General features: G+C 36.0%; 1 pseudogene; it reads left to right on the top strand.

Moving 5' to 3' along the window:
- The first annotated feature begins 9,089 nt into the window (after positions 1–9,089).
- Positions 9,090–9,820, top strand: LOC131148274 (uncharacterized; annotated as a pseudogene).
- Positions 9,821–12,303: the final 2,483 nt, after the last annotated feature.

Here is a 12,303-nt window from a genome sequence, read left to right as displayed (position 1 = left end):
CACAACAAAACTTAAGTAAACCAATCAATTCAAAATTAAAAGACAAACAATTCAAAAATTAATATAAAACTTAAACAACCAATCAATTTAACAGTAACCAACCTCAAATACCCAACTAATCACAATTTGAAGACCTTTGTGAAATTTCAGCTTTTGCTTTTGTAAGCAACCCTGTAAGTAAATTGCAAGCCCTGTTTTTGAATTGATTTTATTGCATTCTCTTAATTAAGATTTCCACAAATTAACCAACGCACTCCCTTGTGGGTTTCTGAAAACGGTTAATTAAAACGTACTTTCATTAAATTAAAAGTCTTCTTTTTATTTCAGTGTTTGAGCCCTGCAACCTGCAGTTAGCATATACACACACAATATATGAAGTATTAAAATTTAAAAGAATGGGGAAAGAAGAACACCACGTTTTTACGAGGTTCGGCTTATTCCTAGCCTACGTCCTCGCCTTTGGTCAATACCGCCAAAGGATTCCACTATGAACGCTCCTTTTCGAGTTGAGCAAACCTTTAAAAAAAAAAATCCCTCTTTTTTAGGAAGAGAAACCTCTCCAAGCGATCAAGCCACGCTTGGTTCAACAATCCAAATCAGCCTTGAATCATCAAAGTACAACAAGAAAGGTACAAGAATCTATGTACAAGATAACTCTCAAAACATAGTAGATTTGTACAAGTTAGAACACTTAAATATACTTCAATCAAATATAAAGATAGAAAGTATGAAGCTCAAGTTTAGATATCACCAAGGGTTCTTTAGTGATTGATAAAACTCAGTATAAGAACCGTAGGCTTAATGTCCTTATCTCCCATGTTTGTATGGGAATTGCTAAGTATTTAATGTTCTTGTCTCCCATGTTTGTGTGGGAATTGTTAAGTGTTTAATGTCCTTGTCTCCCATACTAGCTATATATATCTCACTATTGTAAGAAGAGGAGGGAATAAAAATGTGAGGCTTTGAAGCTTTGTTTCTTCTTGGTTCTTTTGAAGAACTTTTCAAACTTATCGGGATTTCCCGTGGCGTTCACCAATGACTTATCAAACGACTTTCCACCACCGTTTGTGGCATCTTCCTTATACCAAGGTTCGTGTTTAGCACTAAACAACGGGTTGAGGTCGTATATACCAAAGTTCTTGTTTGTCGTAAACAACGGGTCAAGGTCTACCATTCATATCTATCCAAAAATATGAATTTTAGCTTTCTTGGGCAAGCATTCCAACATTGTTTGCTGGGTCTTAACGCGTGTCGATTGAGGTTCGCATCATTTGGTATCAGAGCCTAGGCACTAAAATCAGGTCTACTATCTTTTATCTTATGTTTTGATTCATTGTTCTTGTTTTGTGACGTGTAGCAAGTTGGAAAAAAAAGATACGTCAGAAAAGAAAAAAGAAAAGAAAAGGAGACAGTCAAAAAGAAAAGAAAGCAAATAGATTTTTTTTTTTTCCTACTCCTTTGATTCATTGTTTCTACAATATTTTCTTGTCTTATTGGTTTAATATTACATGGAATGGATTCGAGGTCGAATCCTTTTGAAGAGTGGGGGAATGATGAGAATCAATAAGCACCATGGAAGGATCCATTACATGTTTCAGTTGGACCTATCATCAGAGCGAGATCCAAGAAAATCAAAGAAATACTTCACGGGCTGATTTAAGATATTTGAGCTTATTCAAAAATGGGGCACTCCAAGCATGGCCCAAAGAAAGATGAAGTTACTTTACTTAATTCAAGTTTGTGATGGAGCTAATCTTGCTTAATGGTTTTAATCTCCTTATTAATGGTGTGCTAGTCAATTAGGAGATTTGACTTTTGACCTTTTTGTCTTTACATTTAATTTGTAATTTGTAAGGCAACTTAGCTTGCATAGGATTTTAGCTTGATACCAGGACATTAAATATACCAACTTACTAGACACATTAATAACTCTCACAACTTACTAAAATCCTATGCAAGCTAAGTTGCCTTACAAATTACAAATTCAATGTAAAGACAAAAGGTCAAAAGTCAAATCTCCTAATTGACTAGCACACCATTAATAAGGAGATTAAAGCCATTAAGCAAGATTAGCTTCATCCAAAACTTGAATTAAGTTTAGTAAGTCTTCATCTTTCTTTGGGCCAAGCTTGGAGTACCCCATTTTTGAATAAGCTCAAATATCTTAAATCAGCCCGTGAAGTATTTCTTTGATTTTCTTGGATCTCGCTCTGATGATAGGCCCAACTGAAACATGTAATGGATCCTTCCATGGTGCTTATTGATTCTCATCATTCCCCCACTCTTCAAAAGGATTCAACCTCGAATCCATTCCATGTAATATTAAACCAATAAGACAAGAAAATATTGTAGAAACAACGAATCAAAGGAGTAGGAAAAAAAAAAAATCTATTTGCTTTCTTTTCTTTTTGACTGTCTCCTTTTCTTTTCTTTTTTCTTTTCTGACGTATCTTTTTTTTTTTTTTTTTTTTCCAACTTGCTACACGTCACAAAACAAGAACAATGAAACAAAACATAAGATAAAAGATAGTAAACCTGATTTTAGTGCCTAAGCTCTGATACCAAATGATGCGAACCTCAAACGACACGCGTTGAGACCCAGCAAACAATGTTGGAATGCTTGCCCAAGAAAGCTAAAATTCAGATTTTTTTTGGATAGATATGAATGGTAGACCTCGACCCGTTGTTTACGACAAACAAGAACTTTGGTATATACGACCTCAACCCGTTGTTTAGTGCGAAACACGAACCTTGGTATAAGGAAGACGCCACAAACGGTGGTGGAAAGCCATTTGATAAGTCATTGGTGAACGCCACGGGAAATCCCGATAAGTTCGAAAAGTTCTTCAAAAGAACCAAGAAGAAACAAAGCTTCAAAGCCTCATATTTTTATTCCCTCCTCTTCTTACAATAGTGAGATATATATAGCTAGTATGGAGACAAGGACATTAAACACTTAACAATTTCCACACAAACATGGGAGACAAGAACATTAAATACTTAGCAATTCCCATACAAACATGGGAGACAAGGACATTAAATATACCAACTTACTAGATACATTAATGACTCTCACAACTTACTAAAAACCTATGCAAGCTAAGTTGCCTTGCAATACACCATTAAGTCAAATCCCATATTTGAATTAGCACACAATTATTAATAAGGAGATTAAATCCATTAAGCAAGATTAGCTCCATCACAAACTTGAATTAAGTTTAGTAAGTCTTCATCTTTCTTTGGGCCAAGCTTGGAGTGCCCCATTTTTGAATAAGCTCAAATATCTTAAATCAGCCCGTGAAGTATTTCTTTGATTTTCTTGGATCTCGCTCTGATGATAGGCCCAACTGAAACATGTAATGGATCCTTCCATGGTGCTTATTGATTCTCATCACTTATGAATCAGCAACAATTTAGATGAATTCTCCCGGATGGAGTGTGATCAAGAAAAGCTTTGTGAGAGATTGAAAGTTGAATTCTTGAATGCTATGTGATTGCTTGGTGATTTTATTTCTTGGTTTTAAAGGAGTATTTATAGACTTTTTAGGATGAGTTTCCTTGTTTCGCAAGTTACTTGAAGTGTCCACCAAGTTTTTATAATGTATATATTTGAAAAACTCATTTTTAGAATTTTCCCATTAAATTTCAAAATTTTAAAATCCCGTAGAGTCAGTTGGCTACACAGGCGTCAGGGTAGGTATTTTTATAGGGTCAGTCAACTAGACAAGTGGCTAAGACCCTTCTGTCTACCAAAAATAAATTCTGGGAATTTGTTAGTCAGTTCGTTGAACATAATTCAAAAATAGTAAGTCAGTTGGGCTTGTCAGTCTATTGACTGATCTTAGTTCAAAATGGTCAGTTGGCTAGGCAGTTATTCAATAGGTATGTTTGTCAACCGACTGGGAAAAATCAGTGTATTCTAGTCAGTTGGCTGACCAGTTTCATTTTATGAAAAACTTTCATTTTTATTTTTATTTTTAAACACCTGTTATTTGAAAGACATGTAATTTTTCAAAATCACTTTCCAAGGAATTTTTAAAAATTGGTCTCTAAGTCAATGATGCATCCTAATAAGCTTCATATTTCTAAATTATATTTGAACTGAAGTACTTACAAATGATTTTCTAAACATAAACTCTTTAAGCACTAAGTCTTCTAGCTCTTTGTCCATCTCTTAAGGTTCAGCTCTACTTCAAGTCCAATTGCCTTTAAGCTTTAAGTTTGACATGTATTGATTCTATACTCCGCTAAGCTTTCATTTGATTGGCCTTAATTGCTAAGCTTCCTTCCATGATAACTTTGTTCATTCCTGAAACATTATCACTTAACAACACATGTTTATATATCCTTCATTTGTTGTCATCAAAACAAGATTGAAAAGTCTAGATAGACCAACAAGTGATCTAGTGCGTAGAGTACGACTTATACACAGAATATTAGATCACTAGTTCTTATAGAATATAATTTTATTTGTCACAATTTTGAATGAAATTGGATACACCGTTGGTAGGACTATAGCACAAGATTTTAATAAGTTTGTCTTGACTATTGAGAATTATACAATTCCAACTCCTCGTGCTAGTACACTTTGAATGTATTCAATAGGACCATCTGGGTATAATTTTTTTTATATGACTATATAAAACAATTAATACCTTAGGGTTATTATAAATTCTTATGCTCTTAATCCTGATATGATTATTAGACACATAAATATAGTGTTTATTACTTTGATTCATAGAAGAGTGAGATTCTTTATGGATCAAAACACTCAGTGAGTTGGGTGATGACATTATATGTATAGTGAATATTAATTATTGATGGAATCCATGTCCCAGTATCAGAATTGATGATAACCCCTTGAGGAAGCTTATGAGTTTTGATTGTATCAAACCCTGCAAGTGGATTTTGAATCCGACGCGTCAAATAAGTTATGTGGAACGTCTTAAGCAATTAATATGTCAATTAATTAAATTATCAGTAATTTAATTTAATAGGCAAGTATCTGTAATCTTTATGTGGGGAGATAAATAAGAATTTAATAATAAGAGCTCGAAATTTAATTTTGAATATGACAAGGAGTGCAATTATATTCTTTAGTGGTATGAATTATAATTAACATAATTAAGGATGAATCCAGGTCGAATTAGGAATTCTTAATTACGTGAGAAGCCCTAGTCATATTTGCCTAGAGGTCAATGTTGTAGCCTACATATACATGCTCCACTCAACAGCTAGGGGAAGACGAGCGAACTCTTATAGAGGCAGACGTTTTCGTAAGAGAAGAAAACCCTAGCAGCCGCTTACAAGCCCACTCTCTAAGGAGCAAGGCATGCTCAAGGAATACAGTAGTATATTCCTGGTCATCTTCAAGAGCTTGTTTTAGTACTTAAAGATTCAGGATCAAACCAAACAGATCTCGCAAGTATAATCCTAATCATTTAATTAAGGATTGTGTTGACCTGATTGGTCACACCCTATTTTGATAATGACAAATACTCTTGGTACTAATGGTTGTACTGAGAACTGCATGCAGGTTCACCTTGTGCGGTGTTCGTGCCAATGAATGAAGAATCTTATGATGTGTATTTATTATTTAGTTTCTTCATTCTGGGATGTAATTTTATTATGGACTGTACACTCATATGGCTTGTAATAATTTGCATCATGCATGATAGGTAGGTATGCTCAAATCGACCTTAGTTGGACATTAGGTACCTACACGGACCATAGAAAGACCTTAGGGTTCGGTCGACCGACACCAGACTTTTTTAGTGCCTTAAAATTAGACCCCAAGTGCCCCTAGGACACTCACACTTTTACATATATTTGTTAGGCACTAAAATAGGGTTTGATTGTGTCAAGATGGGACCGAAATGCACACACGATGCACTTTCGGTCGACCAGCCAAGCCAGTTCATTTTGGCCTAGTCGACCGAGACATCCTGGGTCAAAGTTTGACCACCTGATCGACCAGCAAAGGTAGTTCAAAAGGCCCTGGTCGACCGAAGCTCCTTTGGGTCAAAGGTTGACCACTCGGTCGACCGAAACTTGTAGTTCAAAAGGCCCTGGTCGACCGAAACCCTCCTGGGTCAACAATTGACCATCTGGTCGACCGAGAGCTTTTGTACTACAACTGCCTAGTCGACCGTGGGTCCTCGAGAGCTTCCCCAACTGTCTGGTCGACCGAACCATTTAGTTCAAAATCTCCTGGTAGACCGAACCGCGCTAATTTGAAAAATCGCCTATACCGGTTGACCGAGCCTTTCAGTTCAAAAGTCCCCTGGTCGACCGAGCCATTTGAGTCCTGGTCGACCGAACCATTTCTGGTTTATCAGACCTCTCGGGTTGCTCCTATTTTTACCGTGGTTAAACATATTTTAAACAGGGTTAATTATTTTAAAATGATTTAAAACTTTCTTAATAATGCCCAATAGGTCCCCAACGGTCAAAAATACCTCCTTGCCTATATATACCCATTCATTTATCATTATTAGCGGGGATTAGCAAACTTGATTAGGGCAAAACTCTCTCAACTCTCAAAACCCTATATTAGCCAAAAACTTCTTGCAAACACTCACATACTCTTCAATCTTTATTTCTCTAAGCATTGTGAGTATTTCTATAAGGCTATAGTGTGTAATCTCTCTAGCTAATACTCTCTTTTGGTATAAAGTTTGATTGATTTTATTTGAGAGTATAGCCTAAAGTTCTTCCACGGATTTCATTTGATAAATCTTGTGTGGGAAGACTTTGAGGGTTGTGGTTCTTGCATTGTTGTTGCAAGATACCTAAACTTAGATTTTGTGTGCAAAAATCCTTTTGTGAAAAGCTAATCTTTCAAACAACTCCATTGCGCTTTAGACATTGAAATATCGTATTGAGTTTGTTTGATCTATCTTGCTTAGCATTTTTGAAACCCTGATCTGATTTTGTGATATTCGAATATTGTGTTTCAAATCTTGCTTAGATACACACTCTAGATCTTGATTGATTATCATACTTGATTAAGTGTTTAGCACTTATTAGAGCACTGAGCATATCTGCATATCATTAGTGCTTGCTTTATTGATTGAGCTGTATTGGTGCACACATCTACTTTTCTAGAAGCATATTTCCGTGTACAAATTTTATATACATTTGTTGTATTTCCAAGCACGGGCTTGAAGAGGGAGACTAGCCCTGGAATAGTCCCGGATTGGCTTAGACTCGGTTAGGAAAGCTTGATTATCGTCCTGTTAAGGCGTGTAGGTTAAGGTCAGCCCCGCTAATTAACCTGGTTAAGGTTGAGGTTAGCCCTGTGTTAATTTGACCTGATTGTAAACGGGGCTGCTCCACCCTTAAGTGAGCTATTGGTGGAATCCTCTGACTTGCGAGTTAGAGGCGGGGACGTAGGCACTATTGGCCGAACCTCGATAACATATCGTGCGTGTTCGCTTACATTTCTGCAATTTACTTACTGCACGTGTATGTTATATTGTGAATGATTAGGTTTACATTTGCACAACAAACCCTAGGTTAAGTAATACTGTTTATCTGGTTTAACCTAGGCGATAAATTTTAAATATCCAATTCACCCCCCCCCCTTGGGATTGCACCAAAGCTAACAGATAGCATGATCGGATTTTTTTTTTTTTATCTATATGCACTACAACTGGATATTAGGGTTTTTCCACAAGTCCCTTCAATTCGTATCAAAGCCTCGGTTGATACTGTATATGGATAATAATACCATGTTCTTTGAAAATCGAATCAATGCATGCTTAGGGTAGAATGTATGTATGTGCTAAACTCTGTTTTGTAGCATTTTGTCTGACAATTATGGTCACACAAATGTAGGTTTTGTGAGTGTGATTGTTTATTACAAGATTCATAACATGTGAACTCCAGTAATGGAGGCATAGGATTTTGTAATATGATGCAGCTTCATCACCTGGATGTATGTTTTGTGATTGCGATTGTTTATTACAAGATTCATAGCATGTGAACTCCAGTTATAGAGGCATAGGATTTTGTAATCTAATGCAGCTTCATCTGAAAAGGAGGCACATTTGCGGCGTGTGCATAATAGCGGCGAAAAATAGGAAAAACCTTATAGTAGTGATGCGGTTTTTCATTCCTTTTTCATTTTGAATTTGAATTTGAATTTAAATTTACCTAGACCCTTACGACCTAACCATGCAAGTCGAACCCTGACACTGCATAATGGCAAACAAGGATTCATGGTGTTATGACACAAGCGGTTTGACCATAATAGCCCAATATTTATTATATCATATTTCTTGTTTTTATATGCTTGCTTGGCGTGTTTGTTGTTCTTGCGTTATGTCATTAGCATGTAAAATTTAGAATTTCATTGTTGGTTTATGCATGTGCAACTAGAGAATAAAATTAGTTTCCAAGTTATAATACAATTTTTTTTTTACTTTATAAAAAAGTATTATGGGAATTTAGAATTTTATTTGTTACGTATAATTTAGTTACCAATATTGGAATATTAAATTATTTGAATGTTAAACAGGCATTTGTATCCCTCATGAATTAAATAACTAAGTGGGTGAGGGAATTTATTACATATAAATCTCATGGTCTCCATCACTAGTTTATAGGTGAAGCAATTAATTTTTTATGATGATATTAGTATCTTCCTCCCCATCGGATGGAATTAATTACAAGCTCACCAAGTATAAACTCTAGTAATTGTTAGTATTGGGTCACCTCTCCATCTGGGGATTCACTACGGGACAGTAGGTCTAATATTATGTGATGGTATACACTTAGATATGAATAATAGTATTCTCACCATCTGAGTCACTACTATTATTTATAGGCTCAAAGCTAAGTCAGCAATTTAATTTTTCTTGGCATAGTTACTTGCCTAGATAGTAAAATTAATAGGTTCTCGCCTGTATGCACAAATGTTGAATAGTAGACAACCTCCCATCGAGGTATACTACTCACGGTGTGCTAGGTTGCTAACTGATTCTTGAAAAGAAAATATTGGTAAGGGAACCATATTCTTTTAATTGAATTGAAAGTTCATTATTGATCATCATCTTTTCTTATAATATGTGACTCTCAGGATTAAAATGGCTTTCAATCCCATGGCTGTTATTCTCAAAGAAAATAAACCGGTTGGACCTAATTATATTGACTGGAAAAGGAACTTGGATATTGTACTCACTGCAGAGGAATACAAGTATGTGCTCGTAAAGGTATGTCCATAGAAACCTAGTGAAGGGGCAACCAATTAGGATACCCACGCTTACCATAAGTGGATTAAGGCTGATGAGATGGCGCGGTGTTACATTTGGGCATCTATGTTGAATGTTCTACAACATCAACATCAGTATATGCCTTCTACCTATGATATATTGCAGAACCTCAAAGAAATGTTTGGGGATCAAAATCATGTTGGTAAGTAGACTACTATAAAGGAACTTATGAATACTACTAGGGCAGAAGGGACCCCAGTAAGGGATCATGTTCTAAAGATGATTGGTCTTCTCAATGAGCTAGAGATCCTTTGAGCTGAAACTGATGGGGAAACCCAGGTCGATATCGTTCTCCAGTCGTTGCCTAACTCTTTCAAGCAGTTTGCTTAAACTACAACATGAATAAGCTCTCTTACTCATTAGCAGAACTACTTAAAGAGCTTCAAGCATCTGAGAGCCTCATCAGGAAGCCAACTATTGCTCTTGTGATTAAGAAAGGTTCTTCTTATAGTTCGAAAGGCCAAAAGAAGCAAAAAAAGGTTGAAAACCCACAAAGAGCTCCCCCATTGATATGTGGGCCACAAGATGGAGTGAAAAAAGGCTAAGGACAAGTGTTTTCACTGCAAGCAGCCAGGGCATTGGAAATCACAATGTCCAGTTTATCTTGCAAACGGAACAACAAAGAGGTTCCAACAAACCCGCCAGCTAAGTGATGGGGAGATTTACGTATTTTTGGGAGATGGCACGAGAGTGTCAATAGTTATAGTAGGAGATATTCACATTTCTTTTGGTAGAGATGGGATTTTAATATTAAGAGACGCCCTTTATGTACCTTCTGTTAGAAGGAATTTGATCTCAGTTTCCAAGTTGGTTGATCACGGATATTCCGTTTATTTTAATAACTTGGTTGTTATAAAGTTAAATAAACATTTAATCTGTTCTAGTACATTTTTTGATGGTCTTTATATTATTAATCATGTTTCTCTTACAGTACAACTAAATAAATTTAATAACACTAATAAACTACCATGTAAGAGAAAGAAACCTTCGGAATTGAACCAAACTTATCTTTGGCACTTACGCCTAGGTCATATTAATCTGAGACGCATTCCAAGGCTGGTTTAGAATGGACTATTAGGTTCATTAGAAGTGAAGACACAACCAATCTATGAATCCTTCTTAGAAGGTAAGATGACCAAGCGTCCTTTTTCAGCCGAGGGCTATAAAGCAAAAGAGGAAGTAGAACTGGTTTACTATGATTTGTGTGGCCCCATGAATATCCAAGATAGAGGTGGCTTTTTTTATTTCATTACTTTCATTGATGATTACTCAAGGTATGGGTATATTTATTTGATGCGTCATAAGTCTCAATGCTTTAAGAAATTCAAGGTATTTAAGACAGAAACGGAGAAGCGGCAAGGTAAATGTATCAAGACACTATGATCTGATCGTGGTGGCGAGTACCTCTTAAGAGAATTTGTGGATTACTTATCAAATAAAGGAATTGAATCCAGTTGTCTGCACCTGGTATGCCACAACAAAATGGTGTAGCAGAAAGAAGGAATAAGACTCTTATGGGCATAGTCAAATCTATGATGAGTTATTTAGATTTTCCTAATTCGTTTTTGGGGCATGCACTAGAAACAACAGCCTATATTCTGAACTTGGTCCCATCTAAGTCAATTCCTACTACCCCCACAAAATTGTGGACTAGGCGCAAACCTAGTTGTTGACCTTATAGGTCACACCCGGTTTTGATTGTGACAAATACTCATTATTTCTAATGAGTGTTTGAGACTTTGTGCAGGAACTTAAATTGACAAGTCATAATGCACATGGAGAGAGTGAAGCTTAAAGACTAAATTTCTATTGAAGACCTAATTTCTTATGTTGTAATATAATTCATTCATGTAAAGGGTCTGTAATGGTAATTAGTGCTTTTTGTATGTAATAATCACACACATCACATGCATGATGTAATATGTGAGCTCAAAATGAAAATGACCTTAGAATGACCTTAGGGGTTACCCTTCGGTCAACCGATACCGAATTCTTTCAGTGTCTTCAAATTAAACCTAAAGAGACCTTAGGACACTCATCCTTGCACTCATATATGTTATGCACATTGAATAGGGTGTTTGTGAATCAAAACATGACCGAAATGCACACTTTGTGCACTTTTGGTCGACCGTCCTATGCAGCTCATTTTGCCCTGATTGACCGAATCTGTTATGGGTCAACATTTTGACCTCTACCCAGTCGACCGAACCATTATAGTTCAAATACCCCCGGTCGATCGAAACCTCCTAAGGTTAACATTTTGACCACCTGGTCGACCAAAATTGCATTACAACTATCTGGTCGACCGAGGGTCCTCGAGAGAAATCCCAATTGTTTAGTCGACCGAATCACTTAGTTCAAATCAGCCTGGTCGACCGAACCTCGGGAAAAGTAAAAAATCATCTCGGACATGCACTTCCAGTCAACTGAGTCCCAAGTTCAAAAATAAGCTGATCGACCGAGCCATATGAACTTTGGTCGACCAAAAGGTTTCTGGTCGACTAGGTTTCTCTGGTTGCCCTGAATTTTTTACCACAGTTAAATATTTTAAATAGGGTTAATTACGTTAAAATGATTTAAAAATTTCTTAATAATACCCAATAGGTCCCTAACGGTCATAACTCTTCCCATGTCTATATATATGAGATCATTTGTGCAAATTAGCATGGGATTAGCAATATTGATTAGGAGAAATCTTTTGAAATTCCCAAAATCTATAATACTCATTTTTTAGCTTCCTAAACTTATTCTTACCAAATCTTACTACTCGAATATCCTTGTAACTGTGATTCAAGTGTGGTTGTTCCATAAGGTTTGCTCTCTTCGCCTTGATTGATTGATTCCATTTTCTTGAAGAGCAAAACCTTGAATATTCTTAGGATACTTAATTAATAAGTCCTGGCTAAGAAGACCTCGTTATTGCAACATCTTGAGAAGCTCGTATTTTATTTTGGTTGCAAAATATTTTTAAAATCGTTTACAAATTATCTATTATGTTTTATCTTGAAAAATATTTGAAGTGATATTT

This window comes from Malania oleifera, chromosome 2 (assembly GCF_029873635.1).
Source record: "Malania oleifera isolate guangnan ecotype guangnan chromosome 2, ASM2987363v1, whole genome shotgun sequence".
Taxonomy (NCBI): domain Eukaryota; kingdom Viridiplantae; phylum Streptophyta; class Magnoliopsida; order Santalales; family Ximeniaceae; genus Malania; species Malania oleifera.
Note: the sequence above shows the minus strand (reverse complement) of the source record. Positions and strands in the feature narration are given on the sequence as shown.